At 35.5% G+C, this 19,011-nt stretch overlaps 1 protein-coding gene and 1 long non-coding RNA gene across 2 annotated transcripts in view; one reads left to right on the top strand and one right to left on the bottom strand.

The window, feature by feature from the left end:
- Positions 1-19,011, top strand: part of vegfc (vascular endothelial growth factor c) — a 158,115-nt gene that overhangs the window by 50,396 nt on the left and 88,708 nt on the right. The window lies entirely within an intron of this gene.
- On the bottom strand, positions 1,441-15,223 carry LOC115421815 (uncharacterized). The gene is made up of 2 exons (XR_003935751.1): positions 15,193-15,223; positions 1,441-1,545 (listed from the first exon to the last, which is right to left on the bottom strand). It is a non-coding gene; the product is annotated as an uncharacterized LOC115421815 (long non-coding RNA).

Below are 19,011 nucleotides of genomic sequence, written 5' to 3'. Positions count from 1 at the left end.
AATAAGTAAATAAATAAATAAATAAAATAAAATAAAATAATTGGCACAATGTACCTTCTATTGCAGAAACAGTCAAATATTAACCCTTAGTGGTCTGGGCCTATTTTGTCCATTTTTCAATCCTTTTGATTTTGCCTTTATATACTATATAAACAAATGTTTACTATACTCATGTTTGGGATCTTTTTTTTTTCCAGCACAACTTCATTTATATCACCTGTCTATTATTTTTTTCACTTTAACCTACTATAAAAACATAAAAGGACAGAAAACACAAAAAAATATATAAAATCCGATTTGAAAAATGTATATAATTTATTGCATAAATAACACACAGATGCTTAACGAACCTTTTCAAAGACTTTCAAAGTGAATATTGGTTCCAAATATTAGGTATAGAAAATTAAAATTGTAATAAATTAAAACTATACTCAAATATTTCACATAAAAGTATAGCTTTACATACACGTTTTTTCCCCTAAAAGTGCGGTAATCAAACACAGTTATCATGATAATTAGAATTTAAATGTTAATACTAACCGTCTGCAATTTTACCGCGGTTTATTGTTATACCGGTAATCGTTACATCCCTAACTGGGCTGTATGTGGCCCCTGAACTAAAATGAGTTTGACACCTCTGATGTAAACTATTAGAATACAAACAAAGTTAGCTTAGCATGCTAGCATACCATTATTTACACATCTAATAAAACACCTTGCCAGCCGCTGGACGTGTAAACAGGTGTGTAAGTCCATGAAGGTTCGGTCTGGTCCAGCCTTCACATACCTTCAGTTTGACCTTTACTGTGTGACCTCTTGTAACCTGCAGTCCACCAGGTCTCAGTTCACTTCTGTTTAATAGTTCACAGTCTTTGTACCTCAGCAGTTATGGACCTTAACTGTCCACAGATGTTGTTTAAATTTTATACATTAACCATTACAAAACGTGTGAATTTACAGCATGAAATTATGAGTTTTCTATTAAAAACATAAGTAGTCTGTGCTGGAACATTCGTGCATACTTTTTCCTTCAGTTGAGACGTTAACCCACAAAGACCCAAACAGCCGCCAGCGACCAAAACCATCTACTGATCTGAACTGTTTAATACCTGTTGATCCACTAATTCTATCAATACATGTCAATAATTGGTTTAAAAGGCAGTTTGTCATCTTTTCATGGTCATCACATATGATTTTATTCTGTCATTCTATTTCTTTTTCTTTTTTGTTTTGTTTAATTTTTTTCCCTTATGTTGCGTATTATGTTTGTGTCTGAAACTAACTAACTATCTAACTAACTAACTAACTAACTAACTAACCCATTTGGACGTTCAGAGGCTCCGTAGTTACCATGGAAACACCGTCATCTTCTACAACACTGATTCACCAGTAAAACCCGTGGAGTTGGATCAATGACAGTGGATGGACACACTTGTTTTCACATTCAGTTATTGATTATTTTTGCTGAAAAAGTCGCTTTTTCCTCAGTTTTCTTTGTTTTGATATAATAACCTTTGAATTTCCTGAGTTTTCATAAGCATCTAACTTAAGCGTAGGAAATTAAATATAGGAAAATACATGATTTACAGCGAAAACTTAAAAATACAGAGAAAAATATTATAGTAAATGGTGATAAATTACTTAAGAAAGGTTACAAGAGAGAAAAAAAAAAATCCCCATACTCATTTGGGAACTGCCATAAAATTAGCATGGGGTCTTTATGGGTTAAATATTTTGAGAAAAATCAGATTTGTTCCAAAAAAACCCTCCTTTTTTTGCCAGTGGTGCTAACATTATAATGACATGCAGTGAATTACAACAATAATATGTACCAGGTTGTTGTTGTGAATAGTTTGTCTTGTCTGTAATAAAACCCATCCTTGCTTTGTTCTAAACTAATCAGATGTTTTCATGATCTCTGCTTGAAATAAAAGCTGACGTTGGTGCTACAAGGAGTCAGAGTTATTAGAAAAACACTGAGGTTCATCCTCTGGAGACCGAAACCATCCACAGCGGTGTTTCCTCCAGTTATGACATGGATGAGCTGGAGCAGTTGTGAACTATTTCCAGCGTACGTAATCACCTCAGACTGTCGGCTGGTGCGTTCGAGGCTCACTAAGTGTTTACGGCTGCAGGACATTTACGATCCGGAGCTGTTTGGGGCTGTAAACACTGGTGACATGGGGACGAGTGGTTGGGGGTTGGCCCGGTGGTTACACATTGGCAGCCTCAGTGTAAACTCACTGTGCGTGTGTGTGTGTTTGTGTGCAGAGACAGATACATGATCAAACACTTGACTGTTAAACAAACACACAGCCGTGATGAATTTTTAACTCTAACGCACACACAGAAAAAGAAGGAAAACACAAACTACAGACTGATTAAGACCACCGTGGTAGCGGTTTGTTTGGCGAAGGAAAGCGGTGGTTATTCTGCACATGCCTTCGCCGCACACATACACATTCGTATTCCATCTGTGAAGTGTTTTAACACATTTATCACATTAACATCAGATCGTACAGATCATACAGCAGGAGTTTTTATTCCTACACCAGCCACTGTGCTGCATGGAAGGATTAATGAACTGTCAGTGCTTTTTCATCAGCTGTTTTTTATTTTTGGACGACAAAAGTACTAAATTGGATTGCATTATTTGTCAGAAAATTACATAAATATGTTTAAACCACAAGTTCTGTGTAACTTTAATGGCCAGAGGTGCAGTAGACTGACAGACTTATTGACCCCAAACTGGGAAGTGTATAATTTGTATTGTAGTAAAAGTAGCAGTGTGACAGATAGTAAAACTAGAATACTATAATACTATAAGATGAACATTAGAATACAAGAGCAAACACACTATAAATAATGAATCAGAAGTATAAAAAACACAAATGGTAGAGAAATCTGGACAATAAAACAGTACGGTGCAACAAGAAACTGTAATGGGCAAAGTAAAATGGAATTTTGTAGTAATATGGACATTTAAGTACATAGTGTCATCATTAGCATTAGGGCTGGGTAAAAAAATCGATTTAATCAATCTTAGATCGATTTCATTTTAATTTTGCGTAATCGATTAATAGTGGATGAGATCGATTTTTCAGAGCAGGACCGGGAGTACGCGGAACTGCGGGCAGCTCCATCTTGCGAACCCCCAGGGAAGACTTGGTCTCGCTCGTGAAAAAGACACGGAAAAGACGTGGAGGGGAAACCCCCTCAGCTGGAGGTCCTCCGGCGTCAAACTTGAACCCACAGTGTGAAGGAAGTGACCCCCTGGCGAGTCACGGAAGCTGGTTGTTGTTGGAATGAGAACTTGGATCCATACTATCACCTATGGCTGAGTAGGCCCCCCCCATGGAGCAACCCCCCCCAGCCCCCGCTCCGCTCCAACCAACAATCACGGAGCCCCCCACCCCGTTCTGGTCCACTGTAAAAACATGGCAATGTTTCTGTCCTTTCATTATTTCAGAGCAGATTCATCTACTTCCTGCTGAAATGTCATATTCATTTCCTTTCTAATATCAATATTGATCCCAGTATTGATGTGTTGAATGGCTGCAGTACTCAAATAATCAGGTTACAACTCAAAATTGTACTTTGGTATCACTAAATTAATCTGAATCAATCAATTAATACTGAATCGAATCAATATTGAATCGAATCAAATCGAATCGTGATTAACTGATTCGGAACCTTATGAATTGAAATCGAATCGACTATGGAAACTGGCCATGATACCCAGCCCTAATTAGCATAAATGGAAAACCATTCAATATGTTACAGAGTTTGGTGTTTTGTTTTTTTTTTCTGCTGTTTTATCTGTAACCTCTTCATTTTATTTACAGAGAACTAGAACTCCTTTCAATGTTTTCCTACTCAAGACTCTTTAACTTCTCTCCCATATTTATATTATATTCCTCAGTTGGATTTTACCCCTAAAAAAAACCCCAGATGAGTTCAAATCCATATCACTATACACCAAAGAAGTCTCCAGTAAGTTTTCCAAAACCCAGGTTCCAGGACATTAAACCTTTTACAGATTGAACACCAGGGTTTGTGCAGTGTCTGCAGAACCTGATCTGATGTGAGTGACACATGCAGAACGTCAGTTTGTCAGCTGGACGTGATGCACATTTGGAACCGATTTGGATCAAGTCCAACTGTGGTTGGTCTTCACTGATGATGGTTTTATTAAAACGTACAAAGTGTTCAGGGATGATTAGGAAGGATGGATTTTTCTAATTGGCTGTAGTGAGTAAGACTGAGGATTGGTGTTTAGATTGTGGATCTCTAAGGACGACTAAGCTCAGAGGTATAGAAGACTTTCCACTGTCATCAGAGTCTACAACACATCAGTCCGATGATTACACTGGTCAACAACAAATGTATTGTTGAAGTTTTTTGAGCTGATTTAGGATAATTTTGGTGTGCTGAATCCAAAATCACATTCATTTTGCTCAATCAGGTCAACTTCTGAACTATGCTACATATGGCTTTTGAACATTGTTGCTTACATTTATGGGCATTTTCACATCATATGATACAAAATTCTTTCATATTTCTTGCAATAACGAGTTCTGAAGATTTTACTTTTGCCAATTTATGATTAATGTTTTTTTTAATATTACAGGTGAATGAAATGGCTTCGACTAGAAGATCTTGCAAAAATAAGCCTGACGTATTCTGCTACATCTGTGGTGAATACACCATTGTACCTAACAGGAATCAAGTCACAAGTTTCATAAAGTGTGCTTAACAATCTTATTACCTCCGCCAAGGAGGTTATGTTTTTACCAGGGTTTGTTTGTTTGTCTGTCCGTTAGTGTGCAACATAACTCAAAAAGTTATGGACAGATTTTGATGAAATTTTCAGGGTTTGTTGGAAATGGGATAAGGAAGAAATGATTAAATTTTGGTGGTGATCAGGGGTGGGGGGGCCCACGGGGGGGGCCCATTTCCAACAAACCCTGAAAATTTCATCAAAATCTGTCCATAACTTTTTGAGTTATGTTGCACACTAACGGACAGACAAACAGACAGACAAACAAACAAACAAACCCTGGCAAAAACATAACCTCCTTGGCGTGGGGGGGCCCACGGGGGGGGGGGCTCTGATCAGCCTTGGCAGAGGTCTGCGCTCTCCGAGTGCTTCTAGTTTTGGTATTAATTATTATATTTTGTGAGAAGATCACATTTTTCCAAATCAAATTAGCAAAAAACCTGACCTGATTGAGAAAAACAGATGTCATTTTTGGATTTAGCGGTGCAAAATGGTCCTAATTCAGTTGAAAAAACCTAGACAACTTGCAAAAAACATTTTTTTGTAACCCAGTGTTACTCATGTTTACTTTTCTTTCTTTTCATTGAGCTGCTCAAAAAAGTGAATTATTATATTATAATACATGGTGTCCAAAAAGTCTCTTTACAATTTAACAAATTTATTACAAAAGCAAATGAATAGGCAAATCAATGGAAATTAATTTTTATTATGGCTATAGACTTGCCGTAGAACTGTAGCAATAAAAAAAAAAAAAAAACTCACGTAAAGTGCAAATTATAAATTCAAGTATGTTCAGTGTAGTAGCAGTTCGTGTAAAATGATGTCTTGAAGGCAAAACCTAGCGTTTGTCCAGTGTTTTCACCATTTTTCTGCAGCCCCAGTTGTCAGTGGTGTTAATGGAGCACATACCTTTAACCAGGTCATGGACGATGGGTTCTGTTTTCTTTTGGTGTCTCTGATGGTGATGAGTAGGGAGTTGCAGCGTATAGAGATTCGAAGATTGAAACTGCATTGTGGAGGAAGTTGTAGACGGAGTTGGTTTTTTTGTATTTTGGTTTTTCATAAGATAATCATAAAGGTGGCGGTGGTTCAACTTTAGATGGTTAAAAAGGTTTGTTGTGTTAGCGGTCGGTGCGGACACAACTACCAAACACTTTTTGCGTATGATGTGTTTTCACTCTTCGTCTTCTTCATCAAACCCAAAGTGATTCCATACAGTTGAAGTTGACTTGCCTTTTTTGTTTGCCAAGCACTTCTGCTGTAATTCTCCTGCCATTTTTCCAGACCTCTAGGTACAACTGTCCTGGTGGGGTGGACCTGCTGGCTAGCTAGCAGCTGGAGCTTGGAGGGGGGCGGGGCCGAGCAGCTCATGGTAGCTTGAGTGCGCGTGAATTAAAACAACTCAAAATTAATAATCTTTTTTCTTCGATTACATAATTTTGTAGTCATTGAGTGTAATCATCAAAATTGTAATTGAATTTCGATTAATTGCACAGCCCTAACTTCAGGTTCTTTGTTGCTCTATAAACTGGTCTGGACTCTAGTGTTGATCTCAGTCCTCATTGTGCGGATTCCACCTCCTCTCCACCATCACCTATTGATTGATTTGTCATTGAAGAAAAATGGACGAATGATTCGATTGCACATGATCCAACAATGTGATTAAAAACTCTGATAACTGCTGAATACATAGAACAAATCTGATTAACAGATCTCATCAAATACTTTTGTCATAATTCTTTTAAATTGTACAGACTTTGCGAACACCCTGTATAACATAAAGCATCACTATTAGATCTTTATTGACTCTCAGGAATTTATTTGCAACAATAAGCCCCTGCAGAAACTCCTACGTGGCCGTGATCTGTACATAAAACAATACAAACATACTGTGTTCCAGCTTCATCGTGGTTTATAGAATGTCCTAAAAGGCCTGGTGGTTTCCTTTTCTTTGAAGTGTGTGTTTGAGGATCGACCTGGTGATTTCCACGTCTGCTGCATCTGAGTGTTTTACCATCTGTGCTCAGCTTTGTACTCTGGTTCTAATGCACTGCCTCTGTTTCCTGTTCGTTGGTCAATATTCTCAAGTTATTGAATTTCTTTTACACTAGACTCATAAATATCCATTTTTACAAGTTTTTCATTTACCTTAAACTGCTTTAAAATGTTTCAAACAATAGTGGATCGCTTGTCGGGAATGTAAAATACTAAACGTAACCAGCAGGATTCGTTCAACTTTCGGCTTAAAATAGATCTGTTAAAAACGATAAATCTTGCCAAAAACTAGACAGCTGACTCCTGGGATCTGGAGGCTTTTCCCGGAGCCTCTCAGCGTGGATATGATCTCAGATGTAGGTTTTTCAGAGCTGAGGATGAGTGTCAGCTGCTGACATCATCCGGTAGAACCGTCAGACTCCGGTTTCATGCCCTCGGGAGTTTTATGATCAGAATTTTTACCTGAGCTGTCTGACATCTGTGCAACCGTCTGACATGTGCCTGGCTTTTCATCTGGAATGATTGAGCTGACATTTGTGGACTGAATATGTATGCATCAAGTTACAGTTGATGACGACGGAAACACAAAACCAAGTGATGGCAGAAGCAAATGGGAGATAATGAGGTAGGAAGGTAGGTAGTAGGTAGGTAAGTACTAGGTAGGTAGGTACTAAGTAGGTAGGTGGTAGGTAGGTACTAGGTAGGTAGGTAGGTACTAGGTTGGTAGGTAGTAGGTAGGTAGGTAGGTAGGTACTAGGTAGGTAGGTAGTAGGTAGGTAGTAGGTAGGTACTAGGCAGGTAGGTAGGTACTAGGTAGGTGGTAGGTAGGTACTAACTAGGTAGGTTGGTACTAAGTAGGTAGGTGGTAGGTAGGTAGGTACTAGGTAGGTAGGTAGTAGGTAGGTAGGAAGGTAGAAAGGTAGTAGGTAGGTAGGTACTAAGTAGGTAGGTAGTAGGTAGGTAGGTAGGTAGGCACTAGGTAGGTAGGAAGGTAGGTAGGTAGTAGATAGGTACTAGGTAGGTAGGTAGTAGGTAGGTAGGTAGGTAGTAGGTAGGTACTAGGTAGGTAGGTAGTAGGTAGGTAGGTAGGTAGTAGGTAGGTAGGTAGGTACTAGGTAGTTAGTAGGTAGGTACTAGGTAGGTAGGTAGGTATAGGTAGGTAGGTACTAGGTTGGTAGGCACTAGGTAGGTAGGTAGTAGGTAGGTACTAGGTAGGTAGGTAGTAGGTAGGTGGTAGGTAGGTAGGTACTAGGTAGGTAGGTAGGTACTAGGTTGGTAGGTTGTAGGTAGGTAGGTAGGTACTAGGTAAGTAGTAGGTAGGTAGTAGGTAGGTAGTAAGTAGGTAGGTAGGTAGGTAAGTAGTAGGTAGGTAGTTAGTAGGTAGGTAGGTAGGTACTAGGTTGGTAGGTGGTAGGTAGGTAGGTACTAGGTTGGTAGGTAGGTAGTAGGTAGTAGGTAGGTAGTAGGTAGGTAGGTACTAGGTTGGTAGGTGGTAGGTAGGTAGTAGGTAGGTAGTAGGTAGGTAGTAGGTACTAGGTAGGTAGTAGGTAGGTAGGTGTATTTGCCCTTTGTACACATTCAGGTACATAGGAACGATGCAGAGGTCTCTTAGAGTGCAAGTATAAAGGTTCAAAGATACAATCAAATAAAAGTCGGACATAAGTAGGGCTGTGCACTGTCAAGAATCTGCCGATATGATACAAATCACAATACTAGGATCACGATACGATATATAATGATATATCATAATACTGTTAAAAAGACAATTTTTTTGTTTGTTTCTTTTTTAAAAATGATTATTTCCTGGAAGAACTTAATTACAGCAGAAATCTGCACAAATACTAAACACATTTTTATTTGATCCCAACAGGATCTAATGTTCTATCACAAAATGTTCCTGTGTTCAAACTGAAATTCTGTTTTGCAGACATTAAAGTTTCAGATCCTGTTCAAATGTTCAGATTCTATTCGTTCACAACTAACATCAAAACAGGATTTTTTTGTGCGATCCCAACAAAGGAACGAACATCTGCCTCTCAGACAGTAAAAAGTGCTTTTAGGATGCTACAAATAACCATTATTTAATAAAACAGTGTTAAATAATAATAAATAAGATATAAACAATGAAGAAAAACTAAAAAACAAAAATTAACCTCCACCATATCTGCATTTAAATAAATACCTAAAAATATCGAGACAGTATTTTTATTTATTTATTTTTTTTGTATTTATTTAACCTTTATTTACCCAGGCAAACAATTAAGAACAGACTCTTATTTACAAGTGCAGCCTAATATCGATACAGTACTTTTTAATATCGATACAGTATTGTGAAATAAAATATCGCGATATATTGCACAACCGATATTTTCTAACACCCCTAGACGTAAGCTGTATAAAAATATAAAAATATAAAAGCAGTGTGAAAATAAGTACAAGACAATAGCACAGTGACTTGTAATAAATATCTCAAAATAAATACTATCCACATATTGCACTTCAGGATATTGCACATGAGAAGTCAAAGGAAATTAAATAAAATGAAGTATTAATTTGCACTTTATTCAGTTGCTGCCTTCGACCGTTGAATTTCCCCGTTGTGAGATCAATAAAGTCAAATTTAATTCACTATAATTCAATCTAATGTAAATTTTCAAATATCAACAGCAGAAAACTCGGAGGTAAAACGCCGGTAAGTCTGATCTGGGTCCGAGCAGGAAGCCGCCGTTCCCCTGTGAAGTGACACCACAGACGTATTTAGAGCCCACGCATTCTCAATTGTTTGTTTGTGCTTTTTTAAGTTGTGGTGTGACGGCACAGAAAAAGGCCGTTTCCCACATGAAGGACGGCGTACGCATGACAATACACACATACATGGTCACACACACAGAATCGGGGGAAGCGGCAACAGGACACGCAAAGTATAGAAAGACAAACACACATAAAGAGACGGAGGAAACAGACCGGACACTTCCACGCACAAAGACATACATATGTATATAGACACGTAAATACACACATTGTTTCTGGTAGGAAACGGAGAGTTCATGTGTGTTATCTTTGCCGTGGCTGTAAACAGTTGTAGAGGCAGTGGAATACAATGGACGCTTTTACTCCAGTCTGAGCGCTCTGTGGCCGCGATGGCCTTGTCTGCACTACATACTCACATCGCATCTACCAAACGCCACGCTATTGTTTATGATAAAGCACTTCACCACTACACAATCACTAATTATCCTGAAGGACGGGAAGTGAGATAACATTGAGTGCAGTGGCCATACATTAGTCACAAATAATGGACGAGGTGAATTCTCAGAGTCTAAGGTTGGATGTTTGTATGATAGAGATGGAAAGTTATGTCACTATTATTATTATTATTATTATTATTATTATTATTAATATTATTCGCATTATTATTAGCAGTTTTAGCATTATTATTATCATCATCATCATCATCATTATTATTATTATTATTATTATTAATAATATTATTATGATTATTATTATTCGCATTATTATTAGCAGTTTTAGCATTATTATTATCATCATCATCATCATCATCATTATTATTATTATTATTAGCTTTATTAGCTTTATTAGCGTTATTATCATCATCATTAGCATTATTATTATTAGCATTATTTGCATTATTTGTATTATTATTATTATTATTATTATTATTAGCATTATTTTTATCAGTTTTAGCATTATTATCATTATTATTATTATTAGCATTATTATTAATAGCATTATTCACATCATTATTATTATTAGCATTATTTTTAGCGGTTTTAGCATTATCATCATCATCATTATTATTATTAGCATTATTCTGAGCATTATAAGCATGATTATCATCATCATCATTATTACTATTATTAGCATAATTATTAGCAGTTTTAGCATTATTATCATTATTATTATTATTATTATTAGCATTATTTTTTAGCATTTTTAGCATTATTTTCATCATTATCATTATTATTATTATTAGCATTATTATTAGCATTATAAGCATGGCTATCATCATCATCATTTTCATTATTATTAGCATTATTATCACCATAATAATAATAATAATAATTATTATTATTATTATTATTATTATTATTATTATTATTATTATTATTATTATTATTATGACCCAGATCACTATCATCCATATTTAACCTTCACATCTGATTGTTTTAGGTCATCATGTCTGTAGTTGATACGTTTTGATCATCTTTAGTTCATCAGCCATTAGCAATTTCTTCAAACATCTTCTCTAGTCACTTTTCCAGTGGACATCTGCGCAAAATTTACCGATATTACTAAATGTAGAAAAAAAGAAGTGCATAATGTCAGTTTTTCCATTAAATCACAAATGCGATGATTTATTTATTTATTACCGCGAGATGACATGAGAAGTCATGCCATGAACATGGGGACAAACGTAAATATGGTGTTGATTTACAGATATATTCATTATTATTATATATTACGACCTCTGTCCCGCACTAGAATAAAAAATGACTGGGTTTCCTGGTGTGTCCACACATACCGCGACATGTTTCTTTTAAAACTCTTCCTCTTCGCTTGTTATAACGTCCGTCAACATCCGGGTTTTTTCTATTCAGGTGACTCTAGTTGTGGAAAAAGGTCTTTCCATTGCAGTTTTGTGTGATATACCATTTGTACTACACCTGAAAAACTACCTCTTGCCAGCGCAAAACATTTTAATCAAAAAACAAATGTTATGGCGAAATTGATGTTTTTCTGTTTGGTAAATTTTTATGCGCAAGTTATATTCACGCAATTTGAGGGTCAATGGAAAAGCGACTACTGAGAAAACTACCTGTCGGATTCATTTCAAATTCTATATGTACGTTCCTTGGGACATTGTCGACAAAGTTTGTTCACAGTTTTCAGAAATGTAGATTTTTTTAATTTTTTGAAATATTAAAAATGTGCCTTTACTTATGATCTTCTTTATCTTTATTATTATTTGAAAAGCACCTGAAAAGGACTGTAATTTATGAAAAAACGTAAGGCTATATGTCATTTGATTTGTATTTTTATTTTTTGCTTTAATTACTATTTCACTCATATCATATTTTTATTCTTTATCTCTTTTTTGTGAATTGTTTATTTCCGGGGAGGCATTTATATAAGCTTTTTTGGGCTTCTATCCTTATATTGCTCTTATTTCCTATTTTTTGTGTTAATGTAAAATTCACAAGTTATTTCTTCCAGTAGGTTAGTGGTTGTTGTTTATAGCGTAGGTACTTCTACAATGAAATGAAATATTTGTTTTATTTTGTCAGCGGTCAGTTTTCGGAGCTTCATAGTGCAAGTAAATGCATCAGCCAATCATGTGTGAAACAGATGTCATGTGACCCTCAACACAAAACTGAAATAAAGACATCAGCCAATGTTTTCCAGACTTAAGGGTGGACAAAAATGGGATGGGAACTTTTATTTATTGCTTATATTATTGATTTTTGTTTGTTTTGTTTAGATTTTTGGTCAGTTTGTTTATTATTTTGTTAATTTATGGTTCATTCGATTCATTATTTCATCTCTTGGTTGTTTATTCATTGTTGTGTTATTTTATTGATTATTTTATTAAGTTTCTTCATTATTTTGTTTTTTGTTTGGATTTTTTTTTTTACCCGTTTTCTCACTGCTTTGTTGATTTAATTAGTTTTCGTTCAACTTCTTCATTAAATTTTCTTCATTTTGTTGATTTAATTCTGATTTTTTTTCATTGTATTTTATTAGTTATGAGACAATAATGCGAGTTGTGGTTTGATACAGAAGCTTAGAAAAGACGCAGACTCTAAGATTAATCTGTGTTTATATTACATACAAAAAAGGATGAAGCTGCAGATGAGAAGGTGTGAGTTTTCAGATTGTGGTTTCTCCTGCAGCTGTGGGTCTTTTCAGTGATCTGCAGTTGGGTTTTCCTCTTGAACTCGCTGAGTTTCCGTCATTTGAGGCACTGACTCAGCTTCATTGTGTAGTCAATGAACCGAAGAACATTGATCTTTAGTTCAGGAAGTCTGCTCGAACAACGGGAGGCTGGAGGCTGGAGGCTGGGAGTCGGGGTTTGTATCCTCTCTGTGATGCATTTTTCATTCATATGTGATCAGCTCGTCACAGATCCACTCCTCATTCATTCCTTTCACCTGAAACCACACTGTGACTGGTTTATTCTCCTGGTCCTGTTTAATACCGGTTAATCCACTAATCCTATCAATACATGCAAATAATTAGTGTCAAATACAGTTTGTCATCTTTTCATGGTCATCAGATATGACCCATTTGGATGTTCAGAGGTGCTGCAATTGCCGTAGAAACACTGTCATCTTCTACAGCATTGATTCACCAGTAAAACCCATGGAGTTGGATCAATGACAGTGGATGAACACACTTGGTTTATGTTCAGTTAATGACAGATTTTGCTGTAAAATGTACTTTTTCTTCAGTTTTCTGTATTTTGATATAATAACCTTGGAATTTACTCTGAGATTTTATCAACCTCTACATCAGACCTGGGCATTGTAAGGCCCGGGGCCACATGCGGCCCCGACAGCAGATCCTAACTGGCCCACATGAGGTCATTGGTAAATTAAAAGTCGACGCAAATATATATCATCATAATAGACATAACCAATACAACGCCATTGCTTTTATTTTGAAGGATAGCGTTTTTTCACACATACTTTCTGTACTTGCATAAGGCTTATGCACTAATTGGCTTGTTGGTCAGTTTCAGCCCATGAAGATGTCAGCTAATGGCAAAAAAAAAGGAAAGATTAATTCCGAATGCAGAGTTTTTAACAAGACATGGACTTGCAAGTATTTCTTTTCTGAAGTCAGAGGTAAAGAAAACGAAAAGGAACTGTGATATGCAAACAAACAAAGCTGGATGCACGTATAGTTTTTCATGTAAAGTTAATGTGGAGCTGGTTTTGCAGATTTTCGAAAGTCTTTTTGTGAATATTCATTAAATAGTTGTATTCTGTGCTCCACATTTTCATTTTATTATTGTGTTGTTGCATTTACTGTTTTGTATTATAGTAAAGTATATATATAGATAGAGAGAGATATTTAGGAGAGCTGCAAGTGTATTGATCCGTCCCTTAATAACTGTCCAAGTTCCTCATGTGGCCCCATCGGAAACTTAATTGCCCACCCCTGCTCTACATGATCAGTGAATTACATATGGGATAATACGTCATTTACACTGAAAAAATACAAAATATAGAGGATAATATTATAATAAATGGCGATAAATGACTTAATCCGTTCATGCATAATGGTCACTACAGTGGACAGCTATTCTACAATGTAATTTAACCTGTATTTCTGTAACAGTACCTGAATAATATCTGCATGAGTGAATATAAAGGCTAGGAAATAAAATGTTATTAATATTTAACTGATAAAGACCCAACATTTTTTTTGTGATGGCAGTTCCCAAATGTTTTTTTCTCTCTATTTAACCTTTCTTAAGTATTTATCACCATTTATTACTATAGTATCCTCTGTATTTAGCGTTTTTTCAGTGCAAAGTAGGTATTTTATTATATTTAATCTGTTGATCATGTTGATGTTTATTAAAAGTCAGAGTAAATTCAGAGGTTATTGAATCAGAAACAGTGTAAACAGAAAAAAAAGTGACTTTTTCCAGCACATTTATCATTAATCAAGTGTGCCCATCCACTATCATTGATCCACCTCCATGGGTTTTACTGGTGAATCAATGTTGTAGAAGATGATGGTGTTTCCACGGTAACTATGGAGCCTCTGAACGTCCAAATGGGTCATATCTGATGACCATGAAAAGATGATGTATTTGACACTAATTATTTCCATTTTCAAGGAGTTAAAAAATGTCCAGCTGAGTGGACATTTTTTTTTAACTCCATGAAAAATAGGTTCATAAAAAAAAAAAAAAAAAAAAAAATTCAATTGCATTGTTTTTTTCATGCCTAAAGAGGAATAAAAATCACTCAAGAAAAAAAATATTGACGAAGGTTCTCATAATTCATGCATGAAAGGGTTAAAAAAGGTTAAATAGAGAGAAAAATAAATTTGGAAACTGACCCAAAAGTGGCACTGGGTCTTTATGGGTTAATGAGGGATAAGTGAGAATTAAAAAAAAAAAAAAAAAAAAAAAAAATTAACGTTATGTAAGAAAAAGACATTTAGCATTGGCTTAGGTTATCAACGTCCAGAGGCTTCATAGTTACCATGGAAACACTGTCACTGATTCAGCAGTAAAACCCCTGTAGTTGGATCAATGACAGTAGATGTCGATACTTGTTTTATGATCAGTTACAGATTAAAACAGAACCTTTTTTTCCACCAGTTTGCCCAGCTGTTTTGCATATTTCTTGAATTTACTATGAGATTTAATTAACATCTACATGATCAGTGAATTAAATATAAGATAATACATGATTTACACAGAAAAAAATACAAAATAAGAGGATAATATTATGATAAATGGTGATAAATCACTTAAGAAAGGTTAAGTAGATTTTTGACAGAATTTGGGAACTGCCACAAAAGTAGCACTGGGTCTTTATGGGTTAATGAGTACAGAAGAAGATCCGGGCCACTGAAAAAAAAAAAATTGAGGTTCAATTTTTTTTTTTCATTTTTATTCTTAGAAAAAAGTTAGAATTCTGATTTTTTTTTTTTTTCTAAGAATTCTGACTTTTTTTCATCAGAATTCTGAGAAAAAAGTCAGACTTCTAAGTATAAAAAGTCAGAATTCTGACTTTAAACTCAGAATTCTGACTTTTTTTCTCAGAATAATAATAAAAGAAATGTATTGGACCTTAATTCTTGTTTTTTTTTCCACAGTGGCCCAAATCCTCTTCCATAAATGAGGGATGATTACCAATTTTTAATTTTTTTTTAAATAATGAAAGAAATGTTGAAATATGAATAAATAAGTAAGTAAGTAAGTAAGTAAGTAAGTAAGTAAGTAAGTAAATAAATAAATAAATACGGTTAGTAACCAAAATATCATTTTAATTATCAGTATCTGCATAGAATTTGTAATGGGTCCATCCATTGTAAATATCCAATGACTGCTGAACAGTTATTTAGTTCATTTCCTCAAAAACACTCGACTGTTTTATTGAAATGTGTTAAAGGGAAGTTTTTCCTCGCCACTGTCACCAGTCACAAGTGTTTGCTCCTGGAGGATTCTGTTGGGTTTCTGTAAATTGGCTCAGAGTCGGGTTTGGATGAGATAACTTTTTGTTGTGATCTGACGCTATATAAATAAAATTTGATTGATTGAGTGATTTGATTGGTTTTCCCCTGTAAGTCGCGTTGGAAAAAAGAGTCTGCCAAATGCATAAATATAAATATAAATGTGAAATGGTGACTTCTGTTTTAGTCGTGTTAGTCTTACCCACATCCACAGAAAGAACAACTTTGTAATATCATTTATTTTTGCAAAGAGAGGAAAACATACATCAGATTCTACTGAAAATGACACTTCCCAGCTTCAGCTCCACCTGTCACTTTCTGTGCACATAACCACACATACATGGATTTTAGATTGTTGTGTAGAAACTTCCCAGACACCAGTCTCGTTCCTCTTTCACAGCTCCTGTTTTCACACATCGGACCTCAGATCCCTCAGGGTCTCGGTCTGGATAATGTATGTGTGCATGAGGTCGATGGGTTCTGTTCAATCTATGTACAGTCAGGTGTTCGGCTGATTCCTTTAAAATGAGAGCCAGATTTTAGTCTTTTGTCCTGTCATCACTCCACTTAGTCAGCACTAGTCCCATGGGAATGTGCCATTAAAGCATTAAAGCCACATGTGGATCGTATTTTAATACATAAAACATTGTCTTATATGTACAGTATACATGTCGTCTTGGATGCTGTTGGGTCTGACTCAGGACTTGGCTTGACTTGAACTTCATAAAAAACATGAGTGTGCCGTGAATTTTATGGAAACCTGCTAAAAAATGGCATTTTTTTCTGGGATTAAAAATTTAAAGTGTTAGAATGGATGGCGTTGTTTGTGGAAATGGATCCCAGAGCAACACGACAACAGAGGAACAATCCTGAACCAGACTGGAAGCACACTGTAATCCTCTTATTCCAAATCATACAGACACTTTTTTGGCAGTGAGGAACCCGTACAGTAACAGCGGCCATGTTTCCATAAAACGAGAAGTGAAATTGGAGAGAACTTTTTAGAAGTAGAAAGGTAGAAATATGGGTTTTAATGTTCAGAAAGCGAAACGGTCACCGACGACCAGAAGCATGTACTGATCTAAAATGTTTAATATCTGTTGAACCACAAATCCTGTTAATATTTAAAATATTTAGGTAAAATACAGTTTGTCATTGTTATCAGATATGACCCATTTGGACGTTCAGAGGTGCTGTAGTTACCGTGGAAACACCATCATCTTGTGTAACATTGATTCACCAGTAAAACCCATGGAGTTGGATCAATGACAGTGGATGGACACACTGGGTTTATGTTCAGTTAATGATGGATTTGACTGAAAAAGGTACTTTTTCTTCAGTTTCTGTGTTTGATATAATAACCTTGGAATTTACTCTGAGATTTGATGAACCTCTATGTCAGGGCTGTCAACCTCATTTTAGTTCAGGGGTTATATTCAGCTAAATTTAATCTGTAGTGGGCCGGACCAGAAAAATAATACCATAATAACCTATAAATAATGACAACTCCAAATTTTTGTCTTTGTTTTAGTGCAAAAAAACCCAATAAATTATGAAAATACTTAAGTTTTTAAACTATCAAAAAAAAAAGAAAAAAACCTGAAAAAACTGAAATTTAAATTAAAAAACGTAAGAAAATTTAGTGTAATTTTAACAATATTATTCCTCAACTTATCATTTCTACATGTGCATTATGGATCAGATCTACAAAGAACACTAAACCATGAGGAACAGGAAGAAAAATTGTTAAATTGTGCTTAATTTTCTTTAGACATTTCAGTTGTTCATATTTGTTCAGGTTATTCACATTTTAGTGTTACAGGATAGTTTGTAAATGTGAATATTTCATAATTACTGTTATTTTTTGCACTAAAGTAAAGTTAAAAAAGTAAAACTAAAGTTGTTAATCGTAGACTTTTTTTTTTTTGCTTAATTCAAAATTTTTTTTACTTAATTGTAGATCTTTTTTTTTTTGGCTTAATTCAAGATTTTTTGCTAAATTTGAGATTTTTTTTGGCTTAATCGAACATTTTTTTTTTTTTACATTATTGAAGATTTTTTTTTTTTTTTTTTTTTTTTGGCTTAATTCAAGATTTTTTCCTTAATTTGAGCTACATTTTTTTGCTTAATTCAATTCAAGACTGTGGAATTTTTGCACTTGGGAAAAACTCCCAGGGGCTGAACTGGAACCTTTGGCGGGCCACATTTGGCCTCCGGGTCGCATATTTGACAACCCTGCTCTACATGATCAGTTGAATTACATACAGGATAATAAGTGATTTACACTGAAAAATAAAAAAAAATATAGAGGATATATTATAATAAGTGGTGATAAATTACTAAGAAAGGTTAAATAAAGAGAAAATAAATTTGGAAACTGACCCAAAAGTGGCACTGGGTCTGTATGGGTTAATGACGGATAAGTAACAATTTAAAAAAAAAAAAAAAAAGAACATTATGTGAGAAACGGAAAAAGAAATTTAGCATTGGCTTCAGTCATCAACGTCCAGAGGCACCATAGTTACCATGGAAACACTGTCATTGATTCGGCAGTAAAACCCCTGTAGTTGGATCAATGACAGTAGATGTCGATACTTGTTTTATGTTCAGTTACAGATCAAAACAGAACCTTTTTTTTCCACCAGTTTGCCCAGCTGTTTTGCATATTTCTTCCTGATATTACTTCTCAAGCAGACGACAGCACAGAGGCGATCCCTGGCTACAACCGACTATTAAAACATGTGGCTGCATCTGAAGGCAGATGTCAAAGGACGTGAGCCTTGTCAGGAAAAATAGCCACTCTTCCTTTTTGATAGCGTTAATCTGTATTCAAGGTGCAGGTCCATCTCATGACGATGCACCCAAAGATATTGTAAGTGGGCACCACTTCAGCGTCCGCCCACAAATGCTGATTGGCTGAAAAGGGGGGTCTAGACTTTCTGAAAACCACCATCACAGAAGGCTTAGGTCAGGCCCCTTTACTCCTCTTCCTGTCCATTCCTAATACTCCCAACAACAGC

This window comes from Sphaeramia orbicularis, chromosome 1 (assembly GCF_902148855.1).
Source record: "Sphaeramia orbicularis chromosome 1, fSphaOr1.1, whole genome shotgun sequence".
In the NCBI taxonomy this organism is placed as follows: Eukaryota; Metazoa; Chordata; class Actinopteri; order Kurtiformes; family Apogonidae; genus Sphaeramia; species Sphaeramia orbicularis.
Note: the sequence above shows the minus strand (reverse complement) of the source record. Positions and strands in the feature narration are given on the sequence as shown.